At 32.0% G+C, this 17,103-nt stretch overlaps 1 long non-coding RNA gene across 1 annotated transcript in view; it reads right to left on the bottom strand.

Moving 5' to 3' along the window:
- Positions 1–7,371: 7,371 nt before the first annotated feature.
- LOC111085535 overlaps positions 7,372–17,103 on the bottom strand; it is a 13,057-nt gene continuing 3,325 nt past the window's right edge. Inside the window, exons 2-3 of the long non-coding RNA XR_002610356.1 lie at positions 9,663–9,670; positions 7,372–7,384 (exon numbers count right to left, since the gene is read on the bottom strand). This is a non-coding gene — a long non-coding RNA (uncharacterized LOC111085535). The remainder of the gene's footprint in view (positions 7,385–9,662; positions 9,671–17,103) is intronic.

Here is a 17,103-nt window from a genome sequence, read left to right on the forward strand (position 1 = left end):
CGACCTGTAATCAGCGTGTGATCAGCGAGGCCCAGAGAGCTAGCTAGTTCCCTGTTATGTGAATTGCATCTACATCAACTCAAAATTAATTCTCTCATCGTGAACCCTCGATAAGACATCAAGGAAGTTCCAGAACAGAAATAAGACTCGATATTGTTTGTAAGTTTGTAAAACTTTTGTATATAAATCATTATTTGTAATAACCATTTGTAATAACCGTTATTGTAAATTGTATTACTGTTTGCATATTAAAATATATTTGTATTAAAAAAACTTTGTGTGTCAATCTTGTTGGCAAATCTCATAAATTGGATATATATCGGCATTTATTTAACTACTAAATCCAAAGTACAATTTAACTCAGTTGTAGACTATCTGAAATTGGGATACGTTTGTTTGTTTGTTTTGAATTTCGCGCAAAGCTATACGAGGGCTATCTGCGCTAGCCTTCCCTAATTAAGCAGTGTAAGACTAGAGGGAAGGCAGCTAGTCATCACCACCCACTGTCAACTCTTGGGCTACTCTTTTAAATGGTTGTAATGTTCGGAATTTATAAATGTCCCTGGTCAAATATCTGAAGTGTCCCGATTAATAAGCATTATAACAATCACAGCTATAGCTTCCGAAGTTTATAGCACACCAACTATAGCAAACCAATAATACTTTTTTTTGGCGCGTCGCGTTGGTTACATTTATAGGCGTGTGGAGAGTTTCTCGAAATTTCAGTTTACGTACACACATATATTGTTAATTCTTACACTCGAGAATCTTCTACAACTTTAGAGAATAGGCGAGAGTCTCGCATTACATATTTAACAGTATAAGTTATGTACATTACTAAATATATTCTTAATTTAAACAAACATCGATATTAAAATAAATATAGAATAATAAATCCGTCACACTCCGAAAGCAAATCGCGACCACCATTGTGGCCTGTGGGTGCGTTGCAAAAGTAACGGTCAAAACCCACTATTCAATTAGAGTAGTCCAAGAGTTAGTGGTATTAACTAGCTGCTTTTCTTCTAATCTATTTCTTCAAAAGTATAGACGACTAACGCAGATAGCCCTTGAGTGGCTTTGTGCGAAATTTAACAAACAACAACAACATAACCTATCCTCTTTAAATAAGGACTCCGGAAAAATAATCCATCTGGTTATCTAGAAAAGACACAATTCAAAAGAAACCTTGCTAACTGGTCTACCAGTCCTAAAAATAAGGTTTGCTGGTCAGCTCATATCAGTACCTATGACTAAGGTTTAAAAACTGTTACAAAAATAAATGAAACCAAATCTAATATAATAAGAATACTTCTAGCCGCGAACTGTACTACAGTAAAGTATTTGTTTTACATTGCTTACGGCGAAAGATGTAATGTTTGGAACGTCAATATTCAAATCATGTTACAGCGTTATAAGAAAAACATAATTGATAAATGGAGGATTATCTGTTATATTAAAAACAAACGGTTTAAACATTGAAATTATAGCTTACGCATGAACTGACTTAAAAAAAAACTAAATAACAAAAAGGTATTCTTAGTCCCAGGTTGTTTCAATACATACGTCCGAACCTAACATATTACACGAAAACAAGTAAAGCGATTCGCATGTATACAAGGAATTAAAATACAACAGCTGTAGACTCTGGGATTGAGAGTATCTCTATGGTTCTAAGCTGAAGTGAAAACATAAATAATAACATTTTATCTTTTGCCATAATTAACAATAAGAAAATTACTTTAGATTGAAGACAAATGGAAACTGATAAAGCAGTTTGAAATTATAAATATTGGTTTATTTTTATAGCAGAAGTGAGAAAAAGGAAGCTCTTGTCAATACAGTCTAAGTCTAGATAAATTAAAAATATATATATTGAAATGCCTGTTTTTATTTTTCAACAGTGTTCTGATTTCTTTTGAATAATGTAATTTTCGAATTATGACAAATGCACGGTTTTGAACAAGAATCTTCTCAAATACAGCGGAAAAAGTACATATAAAAATAACTATTATCAACAACATTGTTTTACAAACTAATTTTTTTCTTCACCAAGATCAGAATTCTAGAGGTTAAGTGATTGGAAGGAAATTCTTTCAGTCCTTCTAGATGTTAGTTTTGTGACTGAAGGTGACTTTTTTAGTCTTCCTTGATCCTAGGTATTTGATAAATCGGCTTTTGGCCCGGCATGGCCAGGTGGATAAGGCGCTCGACTCACAATCTGAGGGTCGCGGGTTCGAATCCGCATCCCATCAAACATGCTCGCCCTTTCAGCCGTGGGGGCGTTATAATGTGACGGTCAATCCCACTATTCGTTGGTAAAAGAGTAGCCCAGGAGTTGGCGGTGGGTGGTGATGACTAGCTGCCTTCCCTCTAGTCTTACACTGCTAAATTAGGGACGGCTAGCGCAGATAGCCCTCGTGTAGCTTTGCGCGAAATTCCAAAACAAACAAACAAACAAACACACCCATAATTAAGAATTATAGAGATAATAAGCTAGGAAGATGCTTATATTAAAAATAATATAATCTTATCTAACAATTAAATCAAAATTCGTGAAATACAGCAGTTACACTTCATAGTTATTAAATTATATTAAATATTTGGAATTACTTTACTCTCTCGACTTTTTACCACTAAATGTTCAAATGTATGGTATGATGTCTTCTCAAATATGTTGTTTCTATAACAGATTCACTAAACATAGTACTTCCAGATCTACTAAACATGGTACTTCCATATCTACTAATCATGACATATCCAGATCTACTGAATGTGGTACTTCCATATCTTCTAAACATGGTACTTCCATATCTACTAATCATGACATATCCAGATCTACTGAACATGGTACTTCCAGATCTACCAAACGTGATACTTTCAGATATACTAAACGTGATACTTCCAGATATACTAAACGTGATGCTTCCAGATCTACTAGACATGGTATTTCTAGATCTACTAAAAGTGATACTTCCAGATCTACTGAACATGGTACTTCCAGATCTACCAAACGTGATACTTTCAGATATACTAAATGTAATACTTCCAGATCTACTAAACGTGATACTTTCAAATATGCTAAACGTGGTACTTCTAGATTTATTAAACATGATACTTCCCAGTTTCTCCAACCATGTACTTCCTTATCTTCTATATTCAGTATTTCAAAAATGTTCTTTAAGGCCTAAGTATATCTCTCAATGTTATTGGTAACCTTTAAAATTGCTAGTGTTATCTAAAGGCCTTCATAAATGTACTGACGGCTTTACATGTCTATTTAGAAATGGAAAATAAAATGAATTTGCTATTGGTATTCACAAATTCATTTAGTTGCTTCAAACATATTACAAAGAAAATATAGTAGACTTTAAACATGAAGTTTCCATCGTTGTTGGTTTTATTGATCGAGTTAAGTTTTCCATTATATTTACTTTTATTATATATCAGTAATTAGACTAACCCGTTTGATTTTGATGTTTATTAATATATGCTGAATGGTCGTATATTCTAGTTTAGTTTTCTTATGTGTAGAATCATATGTATTACGATATGCCGATTATATTATTTTATTTAGTTTAAACCATAACAGTGTAAACAAAAATATGCAATACTTGGTGTCCATCTTTGAATAAATACATATATATATAGCATGCATTTCTGAAATACATGTGTTGGAAATGTATTTACGATGCCCATAAAAAAGAACAAAATCATAATAGAATAACATAGACGTATGTCTCTGTTATTCTCTTATGACTTTGTTCTTTAAACCTAGAGAGCCTTGTTTATAAAACCTACCACTGAATGATATATGCAAACAAAGAGAAAAAATCTTATATTGTAACTGCATACATTGATATATCATTTGCACATAATACATTAAAAACGTAATTTTTGAGATTTAAATACACAATACTAAAGTGTAAAACTAACCCTCTCCCAAACTTTTAACGAAAAAAGTTTGGTAACGATATATTTTAGGGAGAAAGAAACAACTTCTCCGTTTGAGGCTTTAGGATACTAAACGACTATCATTAGAGTTAAGTATTTTTTCAAAAACCTATATGAATATAGATTACTTGTTGTGAATAAAGAGCAACTCAGAAACGAGAATCATAAACTTCGGTCTACGACTGTAAGAAGTCTGGTCGATTTGCTGTTGTCCGCGATTACGAATGAGAGATGGAGTTACACGAAATAGTCTACTAACAGTAGGTGGCGAATCCAAGAATAGACTGGGTCTCACCTATCTTTCCTTTCAATATTCACGGTTTTGTAAATGATAGAAAAAAATGAACATTATCTTAAACAGCTTGTTCGCTGAAGAGTAAACTAGCAGCCTTAATGCTACTTATTCTTGGGATATTTATACAGACTTAAGTGACGAGTGGTGAGAGTGAAATACAAGTCAAAAACCCTACATGTAAAGTACGGTTGTAATTATCCACCTGAAGAATTAGAAAACGTTTTACATTAATATTTTAACGCATTTTCTGCTACCTTAAGAATATAGAAATAAGCTGATTAATAATATGATCAGGGGCAAACTGTTGAAGAAAAATCCACCTTTCGAAAGCGCTCGGGTTATAGGGTCTCGTGTTTGTGTGCATATACCATAGTAAAATAGCCATTTGGGGGCATGTGTTTGTGATTTCCAATTTCTTAATGAATAAGATATGAAAGTTATACATCTCAACGCAATGTAATTTAGCTTAGTCTAGCTGATTACAATGTAACTTAGATTAGTCTAGCTGATTACAATGTAATTTAGCTTAGTCTAGCTGATTACGTTTTAGGTTGTTTTTGCTGCACTGTGAAGCTATGGCGGCTTTTAGTACTTTCCTTTTTTTTTAAAGAAACGTTACCAAATATTTTAACCAGTCTCAAGTAATATTCGGACACAATGAACCAATATTGAAGGCCAGAGACAAAATCAGCGATCTCCTAACAGCTGCTTTGTTACTAACACTGTTTAACAACAATACAATTCATAAATTAGTATTATACTGAATAGGGTTTTGAAGGCTAAAACTTTTGTGTATATATGTCGTGTGTATTTTATGTATAAATGTTTAAGAACCATTAAGAACATTTTTATTATATTTTCTTTATAAATGAGTAAGAGATGAATTGTGTATCCTTCTGAGTACTTAGAGTGTTGGCCTGATATTGAGGTTTAGAATAACAACAATATTTTTGGGGTAGTTTTAGTGTTAATTCATAGTTTCGGGAGAGAACAAGTGACTCACTTATTGAGCTCATTAGACAGAGATTTTAAGCAAGAGTTTTCAGAGAACTGAAAAATTGTGATTTTTGTCATTTTCATGAAGGCATAGGAACTAATGACAGACTCTAGTTATTGAGGTGTTGTTTCATACTTTCGAGGACAAAGTTATTTATAATATTTAAAATGTAATAAGCTTTTTCTGCCTTCTTGCGTAAGTTAACTTGCATTTTCACATAATTTTGTAGAGATTTAGTATCAGATGTTTTATGTCATCCATAGTATCACAACTAGTTAAACACCACGATCCACATAACAAAACATATATTGATTTACAAACCAATTGTAGTCGTAACTTAATATATTAAATTCACAAGCATTTACTAAAAACGAATAAATAAATAGATTTTCAAACGTGCCATAAAAAACATTTTGCGCATTATTTAGTAATTTATCACACGCGTCAGGAATACTACAACTTTTAACTTAAAGTAACCCAATAAAATAATTCTAACTCTCAGTTTTCTTAATTATATATAATAAAAGTTACTCAAGTTTAGTCAGTACTTTTAAAACATGCAACGAGCTGCTCTAAAAGACAGTTGCGGTTTATAAATTAGTTCGTGGTTCATTAAGTGTGAAATTTGTGAAACTTATTACATTGAAGATTATGGTGTATACATACACACACGTTGTAAATTTTAAATAAGTCTCAGTAGACAGAGCAACGACTTCAAAGACCAAGAAAGAACAGTAAAAAAAAAGTTGAGATGAAGCTTGGAATATAAGTATTTCGAAAACATTCTTTGGTTAGTATACAACACTTAACCAAAACGTAATCTTCACTTGGGAACCAAAAATAACTTGTAAAAAATAAAAAACAACTATGTGATTATTATAGGTTATACACGTGACAAAATAACGGGTCAAAAAAGCAATTCTTTCCTTTATTTTATCTATAAAGGACTATTTTCATGGCATAAAAGTCACAATTCGCCAAACTATACTCTTCGTAAGTAGAGTAGGTGCTTCAGAACTTCTATACTAGTAGTAGTAGTAGTAGTAGTAGTAGCAATAGTAGAGTAGGCGCTTCAGAACTTCTATATTAGTTTTCTGAAGCGCCTATCCTACTTACGAAGCTATTGCTACTACTAATACTACTAATATAGAAGTTCTGAAGCGCCTATCCTACTTACGAAGCTATTGCTACTACTACTACCTTCTATATTAGTAATAGCAACAGGGTAGACTCTCCAAGTTTCAGAGTAAACACAAATTTTCTTTCATAGATACTACAAATACAACTATTATAGATAAACGTGTCTGTTGTTCAAATATTATGTAGATGCAATCTATAAAACTTTATTTATGAAGCCCCCCTAGTGGCTCGCTGTTAAGTCTGAAGGATTATAACGCTAAAACCTAGTTATATAGCCCACTGTGTAACTTTGTGTTTAACAACGAAACAGAACAACTATTTCTGAATAACGGAAATTTGAAGCATTAACAAAGCAAAATAGTGCTTGGAATGTAGGTGTTTTATTTTGTAACAGTCGAAAAAAAGTTAATTTTGTGAATAGACAGCGGACCTGTTTTCTTGAATAAATATTACTCAACCATAAAATCGACACTCTTCAAGTCTATTATACCAATATGGCCTCGTGTTAGCCTATAATAATATATAGAGATTTTCGTTTTAAATATATACTTTCTGCTTGCCTATGTTCAGCCATAACATCGACATATTTAAGTCTATTATATTAGTATGGCCTCGTGTTAGCTTATAATTATACATGCGAAATTTTATTTTAAATGTATACTTTCTGCTTGCATATGTTTATGTAAATAGAACATACATATTTTCAGTTATGAGATAAAGTTGCCGTATTACTCAGCGATAATCTCACGTTAGGATGTTTACATCGCATTTATGCTATTTCCATATCACAGCTGTTATGCTGAAGAAATAAACGAGATAATTCTTTGCCTCTGTGCTGCATGAGACATTATCAGCTACAAGACAATTAAAGCATTATAGTGACATAACTGTTTCATTCCCAGTACGTGCTCATCTATATAGTCAGCTAAGTACGCTGAATTTGAGACGCAGACAATCCGCTTCTACAAGAATCTGTTTCTGATTTTATAACTAACATTCTCTAATGAAATATAACATTCAACGTGAAATGTAACAATTTAGATAATTCTAGAAGTCAAGACTTTCGGAACTAAGCAGGATGTTCTTATGGCTAAGCCTTGTTCTAGACTTGTGTAAGAAGCTGTGTGCATTATTTTTAATGTATTACTTAAAATGCGAGTTAATTAGTCTGTGATTTACCGATCCGGTTCCTACCCCATCGGCTTTTTTTTAACTGTTTATGTACAAAATTACCCATGCCTGGTTACAAATGTATTTTACATGAAAAAAAAAGAGAGTGATTTTGCCCGTATATTTTTTATCACTTCTTTACACATTGAGTTTTGTAACACGTAAAAGCATAAAATTACTGAATACGTAGAATCACACCGTCAGTGTATGGCTTACAAAGAAATCGGTAATTTGAAGGTTAATAAAAATATTTCGTCTTCTTTACATTTGGTAAAGGTAAGAGAATATTCTAGTAAGAAATAATTAGAATGAAAATGTGTTCCTTATTAAGCAGAAAGCTACATAATGGTATATCTGTGCTGTGCACCACCACGAGTATCGAAACCTGGTTTTTATCGATGTGTTTGTTTGTTTGTTTTTTGAATTTTGCGCAAAGCTACACGAGGGCTATCTGCGCTAGCCGTCCCTAATTTAGCAGTGTAAGACTAGAGGGAAGGCAGCTAGTCATCACCACCCACCGCCAACTCTTGGGCTACTCTTTTACCAACGAATAGTGGGATTGACCGTCACATTATAACGCCCTCACGGCTGAAAGGGCGAGCATGTTTGGTGTGACGGGGATTCGAACTCGCGACCCTCATATTGCGAGTCGAGCACCCTAACCACCTGGCCTTATCGATGTGAGCTCTCAAACTACCGCTGAGCCACTGGGGACAGAATACAAGGTAAAATATTTTCCTAAAATAAAAGTTGTTTCGTTGATAATACTAATGCTGAAGTTTTTTATATTCACGAAATTCAAAAAGCACTAAATATTATAGAGTGATTTTTCTTAAATTATGCAAAGTTCACTCCTAGTTTTTATAAAACAAAATCACTGCTGAAAAGTAGTTGAAAACAACATTTGTCACATTTGAAAAAAAAAGAGAGAGTTGTTACAGATTAATAATGGTTAGAGCCGGCTTGAATGGGTAATGAAGAAAAACTTTAATATAAGTTTAACATAACAGCAAGTGTACATCGTTTCGACAAGGTTTTGTCATCATCAGGTACAAGTAGTTTACACTGACACAGATATATATATATATATACAGTATAGAACAAAGAAGTCAAATGACCGGATACTGTTGCAAGACTTAGAATACAACATTTCAGAATACACCGACAAAATGAACAACATCCTTTCCGATAAAAATAAATTCACAGCCATCCCAAACAACCCAACAAACACACACGAAAAACGACTAAACAGAACTTTATTACAAATGAAAAAAGATAATTTAATTACTGTCGATCTTTATTTTTATCTATGTAAAACTGATTCACGCATACCACAACTCTATGGCATTCCTAAACCACACAAACAGGACTGCCCCCTACGACCTATACTGTCCACTTATGATTCCTTCAACTACAACCTTGACAAATACATAGCTTGGGCTCTCACACCATATGTAACATCTACAGGTTCATTTTTTAAAGATGCCTTCATATTCAAATATACATTAGACCAACTAAATTCGAAAGCCTTAATGGCAAGTTTTGATGTCGTGTCACTCTTCACCGAAGTCTCCGCCACCAATGAAGCTTGTAATATTGCACTCGACCTCTAAATTAATGACCCCAACAAGTTAATCCACATCCCCAGCACACTTTTTGCTTCTCTCTTAGAATTTACAACAACTAAAACCAACTTCATTTTCAACAACAAACATTTCCTTCAAATAGATGGTTTATGTATGGGCAATCCTGTTTCATCCGTTCTTGCCAATATATTCATGACCCAGATCGAAACACAAGCCATACATTCTGCGCTTCATCCCCCACTATACTGGTACAGATATGTCGATGACACTTTTGCTGGTTTCACTTCTATATAACACACACACACACACACACTAACTTTCTTTGAACATATAAATTCCATTCATCCCAACATCAAATTTACCATAGAACACGAAAACAATAAACAGTTATCTTTTCTTAACCTCAACATTATTAGATCGGACACACAGTTTAAAACCAAATTTCAATCTAAGAATACACACACGGCCTCTACATCCCATGGAATTCCGCTCATGACACCACACAAAAAAATCAATACACTCAAAAACCTCATAAACACAGCCACAAGACTCTGTTCAACGAACTACATAAATGAAGAAATCAACCACATAAAGCATCCCTTCATTCACACCAATAAATTTCCACCAGCTATTGTTAAAACTCTCCAACATTCCCCACAAGAAGACTGAACTCACGAACAAAATTGATACCAACAAACCTAACAACAGAACATCACATTGCAGTTTACCTTTTGTCCCTGAAACCAGCTCAAGAATTATCCACACTTGGACAAAACTAGCCATTAAACACAATATTCCTGTCAACGTCAAATTCTCTCAAAAACCCGGCCCTAAATTAAAATCGTTACTAAACAAAAATTATTTAGAATCCATCTTAATTGAACAAAACAACCCTACTCAAACCAATACCCTGGGGTGCCAAGAGATCTCTTCTAAGTCTTGCAACAGTATCTGGTAATGTGACACCTTTGTTCTATACTGCATATGTATATCTGTGTCAGTGTAAACTACTTGTACCTGATGATTACAAAACCTTGTCGAAACGTTGTACATTTACTGTTATGTTAAACTTATATTAAAGTTTTTCTCCATTACCCATTCAAGCCGTCTCCAAGCATTATTAGTCTCAAAGTGGATTCCTCGTCATCGAAATTGTTACAGCTCTTTACGGATATTTTGATGTTATGAGCATAGTCATTCAAAGGGAGTATGTTTTTTACGTAACACAAGTGATGTTATGAGCATAGCCATTCAAAGGGAGTATGTTTTTTTACGTAATACAAGTGATCTTATGAGCACAAACATTCAAAGGAAGTATGTTTATTTTTGTTTTGTTTTTTACGTGACACAGGCGATGTTATGAGCATAAATCATTCAAATGGAGTATGATTTTTGATTTGATTACGCAGCCCAAGTGATGTTATTTGTGCTGGAAGTTCACGTTATTAAAGTTTTAATAGTAGTAATACACCATTTACAGAAAATTAACACATTCTGGCCAACCTGGTTGCTTTTCACCCCTGTACCTTTTACTTCCTTCTAAACAAAGGGTTGTTAACCCTTGATATAATGTTATGAATCTTCTCCTGCGTTATTTTACGCAGTAAGCAATAGAAGCGTAATAAATTAGTCATTAGATATGAAAAAAAAGACAAAAACAAGACTTACAGAATAAAGTTGAGGGAGGGGTCTTTTTTTTAATGAAGCGTTAATCATTTTGGCAAATCTGTGACTGTCCTTAAAGAGGAGACTGGGGACTTTAAAATTTCAAAACATTTCCAAGAAGCAAGGTTGACGACTCAAGGAAACAGACTATCACTTTCACGACGTGGAAGTAAATATCTGACAAAAAAGAAATTTTGTTTTTAAAACTTATTTAATAAAATAAAAATAATCGACTTAAAAATGTAAGTGTATTTCGTCAACTGACTACTATATCCATTCTTGTCTTTCTGTTTCTTTATTGAATGAATTGATATCAGTGATTCCATCTGTTATATTTTGTATTATCGAAAATTCGCGTTGCTTACGTTAACTTTACACCTAATAAAAAAAATGAAAACGTTTATTTTGTTTTAGAACACCGAGTTTAGAAAATAATAAATGAGGTAGCATGAATCGTTTTATTTGTTCAGAAATTATTCCGTTTTAGTTGCGATCTATAGATTTTGTAAAGTAAATGAACAAAAAATAGAACACAAATATTATGCTATTTTGTTTTCACTCAAGCGTTAAAGAAAATGTAAGGAATATCAAACTGAGATTTCTTTTTTTTGATATTTTACGTGATATTTTCGAGTGGTCGATCGAACTGATGCGAAAATATTAGTGAATGGTGTAAAAAATAAAATTAGATTTAGAATTTAATATATATATATATATGTGTGTGTGTAAAAATATCATAAAATTAACGATATACTAATATATGTATTTTGTTATTTATCAGTTATAGTGTGTCACACATGCAAGACGGAGGACAACCGTATATTTGGATATCAGTGTTATATAAGAACTATATTTTGTCTTAAGAAGGTTTCAAACGAAAATTATATATTTATATATAGGTATACAATATTAAGAACTGTTTACAAAATAAATTTAGATTTCAAAGGAAGAAAAAGATTAATTGGTCATGTATAAACAAGAGAACAGATAGGTTGAAAAATTTTTAAATTACGTAATATTGATTGCAATATGTTACGGATAATTACAAATAAATGAGACGACCGTACTTTATGCTTTGGACATGCCTTGAACAAGGCTGCTAGAGGGTGCTAATGTTTCAATAGAAATTGTGGCTCTTAGCTCATGTTTTGAAGATGTGAAAAAAACAAACATTATATTTTTTGAAGTTTTAAATTCCACAATGTAGATTTGTTTCAGAAAGTCCTTACCAGAGCATGAAACTAGAATTAAACAAAGTTTTAAAACATTCATTAGTACCAGACCTAACTGTACATCAGTAATCTATGTCATTGATAAAGGCACAAACATATTTGAACTTTAGATTAAATTACAAAGTAAATAAGGTGATTCTTTTTAAATATGTAATAATCTCTAATTACATCAAATAATTTGGACAGTAACAATCGTTTTTGTTATAAAAGAATTCATACCAACTTACTGACTTATTTAGATCAAAAGCCCTCGTAAAAACACTATACGAAAATTTACTGCAAACAACTCTTTCGTTTCATGCAATACAAACAATAAACGTAAAGATGACAATAGAAAATTAGTTTCAAAATTAATGGGTTTGAACTGAAAAAAACGAACAAAACAGATAATTATGTTGATATCAAATTGGATAATCTACATCAAAATACTTAGAAAATGAAAATAATATAAAAAACAGAAAATTACTAAAAGTACTTACTTGTAATTTGTATTTTTGTGTATCAAAAAGGACATTAGAAATATTTCAATATAAGTGAAATCTAATTTTCTAACAGTTGTATATCAATTAATATAATCAAATAAAACTTAAGGAAAACTTAAAAATTGAAAACACGTTGATACATGTGTTACAAACAATAACGATATCACCCAAACTGTAGGTTTCAATTGAAAAATCTTTGTTACAAACAACAAAGCTTCAGTAACATCGATTTCCTAAGATATCTTTACTATCGCAGCAAGAATTGTTTCATCTTTAACAGACTATAATCAGTTACACTGAATTTAACTAAAAATTCTCAATACGGTTAACAAAAACGAGCGCAGAAACTGAAACTACGTGTCTGTTTCTGTTACACGTAACAATCTAGTCGGTTCCATAAGCTTGGTAATATAAGTGACATATAGAAAGATGCTTAAGACAAAAAGTAAGTGCCTTTCTTCGAGTTAAAGTTGTAAAGATAGTAACAAGTTACACTAAGACGAGCCGGTGTAAGACGTTGACCGTAATTTCTCACTCGTTAGTGTATGCAAGTGATTAGTAGATATCTAGAAACAATCACAAATGGAACAAATAAAGAAGCCATTACTTCTGCTGAGAGTTATTTCTTTCCTGTCTCTCTAGCTAATTTGGATACCCTCTTCTGCTATTAAATAGTCCTCGCTTTTCATCTCTGCCATCATATTCGCGTTCTTTGTTTCTGTTATATTCTTCTTGGTTAGTTTGTCGTTCTCTCAGGGGTCGTCATTAGCACTTTCTTCGTGATAACATTGATTTTATATTCGTTATTCTTAGTTGTTTTTTTTTCCAATTAATGCATTTGTGACTCGTTAAATATTTCGCTAGCTTCCTCTATATGTCGCACCACTTCTCAGTTTATTGTTTTCATTTATTCATTTTCCCTTCACTCTTCAATAACACAAACCTGTCTCTCACATTAGTTTTTATGTGTAACGTTGATTACTACGTACATTTTATCCCAAGTATTTTCTTTCGTGTCTTGTTCTCTTCTTATTCTATGTAATGATGCATTTTTTTTTCATTTTGGGTTGTTTTCTCTGGAAAAGCTCTTACTGCGCCATCTAGGCAGATTTGAAACTTACTGTCGTGAACTTCATCTCCCTGAAGTCATTTAAAAAGGTAATTGGTGCATCATAAAATTGCGTGTTATTCGAAGTATACGAAAATCTAATCATTTGCAGAGGATATTGAATCAGAAAGTTTAAAGCCTGATAACTTATCAAGGTTAAAGAACACTTGAGGATTAACACACATAAGTTTTAAGACAATGAATGTCTAATTAAATGCTATCTCTGGCTTTCTTCTTCTTTTTTTTCTCTTCTTTTCTCGTTTGAAACTTTCATTTAATGAATAAAGAACGTTTATATCCACTTTTTAACAAACTGGTTTTTATCGTTGTATTGCTCAAGCTTTGTTCGTTTGTGCTTATCTTTTTTTTTAGACATCTGATCGTAAACCTTTAATGTTATGGTTGTTTCCTAAACTTTTTCTGCTTTAATTGATATAATATTTTATATTATATGAACCACTTTTTAAATTTTAAACGCTGATTTCTATTTTTCTCAGCTTATCCCAATATAGTTTTAATTTGACTCTTAAAAGTTTAAACTAATTTTTTTTCTTATCTTCTATACATATGTATATACCTTGTTTTGATACTCCCAGTAAAGTTTTAAGCCTGTTCTTTCGATTATTACATTTTTCCTCAAATATTAGAAGAAAAACATTTCGTTCAGTATTTTGATTTTGGTATAACTTTAGCATGCTTTTTTCGCTTCTTTGATTTAGTTTAGTGACATTATCGTTCTTTGCTCACATATGCAGCCAACGGTGGCTCAACGGTAAGCTTATAACGTTAAGATTGAGGGTTCAATCCATGCAACAACCACAGAGCAAGTACGTCGTTGTGCAGCTTTCTAAAACAAACAACAGCAACTTTCACAACTGAAGTTTTCGTGGATTTTACTTCTAAATTAGCCGAAGGATTTAGCCTTTTTTTTTATTTTCCGAGCAGTCGTTTTTATACTTCCCGCTAGTGATTTCAGTTTGCGTAGTTATACTCCTAATAAACGATAGATGAACAAAAACTGATCGATAAGTCGGTAAAAACAACAACAATCTTTTCACCAAAGTGGAAACATAAACTGATTATCCAAAAATATTTTCATCAAACATTCTAAATGCTACATTCTAAAGATTTTATTATTCAATCTAATGTCAATAATATGAGGATTTGTTTAACGGCTTCATGAAGAGTTTGCGTTACCTTTGACTTAAGTTTATTCTGAATATCTAATAAGACATACCTAATATTGTATTTCATCGAGGTTATTCTTAAGCTAAAAGATACATGATAGACATATTGTCCGTTGTCAGTAGTCGTTCGTCAATAATAGGTATAGGAGTCAAAGGATATTCTAACTGTAGTAAGAATTTCAAGACCACAAACTTTTATCATTGCCAGATGAAGAAATAATATAATAAACTTTTATATCTTGTCCATCATTAAGCTAGTTTTCTTTTATTTAAATGATTAAATTAAAAACTTGCGAAATAGAAGACAATGTATTTAAATATTTACATGCAGTGCAGAGTATTGTTTATTTGTTTGTTGCATTTCGCGCAAAGCTACACTAGGGTAATTTGCACTAGCTGTCCCTAATTTTGATGTAATAGACTAAGCAGAGCAAAAATCCAGTAGTTAAAGCCGAATAATTTAAAAGAAAAAAGTAAAACGCTTGAAACAAGATATCTGGGAAGGAATTTATCTAATTCATCTGGGATTTAATCCACCATAGCAACTCTTAACCATGATGTTTTACGTAACGTGCGTATGGAACCCTAAATGCAGCAGTTCAGGAAAATATCTTTGTCCCCCAATAACTTGCTGTGATTTTATAAAGATACTAAGAAAACGATAACATCCTGGAAACTTGAAATCAATGGAATTTATTGATGACTGTTTTCATATAGTGCTTCGTATTGTGCAAGTTCAACGACATATATTTATAGTGATTCCTCGTTTTCTCACTAGGCGCACTAGCAGCACAACTGTTAACCTTTTTCGTTATTTTTTTGTAATTTGATTTCATGAAGTATATATATATATATATTTTTTTTTTCTTAGAAACCCAAGAAAATGCACAGGTCTCTCTTTAAAAATAAGCGCAAAGAACATTGGCTGTAAACAGACAATAAATGTTTGTTCGTGTTGTAATGTGTGCATATTGTGTAAAATATTGTCCAAGACACTAGACACAACTTGTTTTGAAATCATGACATAATGCTCAGAATAAATTATCACATTCGTTATTAGACCGGGCAATAAATTATCACATTCGCTATCAGATCGGGCATTAAATTACCACATTCGTTATCAGACCGGGCGCTGCAAAATAATTGGATTAGTATTTATGACTAAGATACAGTAAAATTTCCGTTAGAACACACAGTCTTTACATCGAGATTCGATGGGTTTGGCTGATTCTACGATGAGCTGTCTTCTTACTAATACAAAAAAAGTATAAAAGTATGCGTTACATCTTAGAAAAACTCGTAATATAGAAATGAACTTGGAACATCTATGCTATAGTTGAAATTAAAAGTAAGCATTAAAATGCATTCATTGTGTTTGTAAATAACGGTAGAACTACGTTGTATTACGTATGTTTACTCTTTATTGTCATTAACGTATTGAAATTATGGTTCAGACTATTATTCTCTTAATGGTTTATTTTTTGAGTGTATAGATAAGAATTAAGTTATTATTATATCATACATATCTGCAATTAGACGAAATTTGAATATTCAGATTTGTGATTTTGTTTGTTTTAGTGCAAAGCTACACGATAGGTAATCAAATCCCGGATTTTACCATTGTAAGTCCGTAAACTTAGTGCTGACCTACTGGGGGACGATAATTCAGAACTCAAGGGACATTGTGCTCGTTAAAGACAAAATTTCTTACGTATTAGAATATAATCTAAATATAAATGCGTTAAATATAATTTGGTTTTAAATTCTAATTACATAAAAATGAAATTTGATATACAAAAAATAATTACAAAAGTAAAAATATAGGGAATTGTTGGGAGATATGATGATGTCTTTGAAAATGGCAAATTTAACCGAGAGATAAAATCGTAGAAAAGGAAAAAAAAGAAATAATAACATTTCTATGAGAATTTATAGAAATATAAAAATGAGAAAAATATGTTACGCAAATCATTGAATCTTGTAGATAGGTCAATTGCAGACAATTTTTATTAGTTATTTCTGCGAGATAGCAGAACTTTTAAAATTCAAGTTAGAATAAACGAATACGAAACCAAAAATTCATTACATATCGTCTAAACCATCTTAGATGCTGTCTGGAAACGAAGTTTAGATAATATATTAAACAATTACGTTCCATCTTAAAGTAGTTCAGATGCTTCACCAAAACGTTATTATATTCAATAACGTTTTAAAACCTACTTGAATATATTGTTACGTCTCCGTTTGTTAATTGATTTTCCGTAACTTCGTTCCGACGAAACTTAAG

The sequence above is a fragment of the Limulus polyphemus genome, unplaced genomic scaffold (genome assembly GCF_000517525.1).
Source record: "Limulus polyphemus unplaced genomic scaffold, Limulus_polyphemus-2.1.2 Scaffold450, whole genome shotgun sequence".
In the NCBI taxonomy this organism is placed as follows: Eukaryota; Metazoa; Arthropoda; class Merostomata; order Xiphosura; family Limulidae; genus Limulus; species Limulus polyphemus.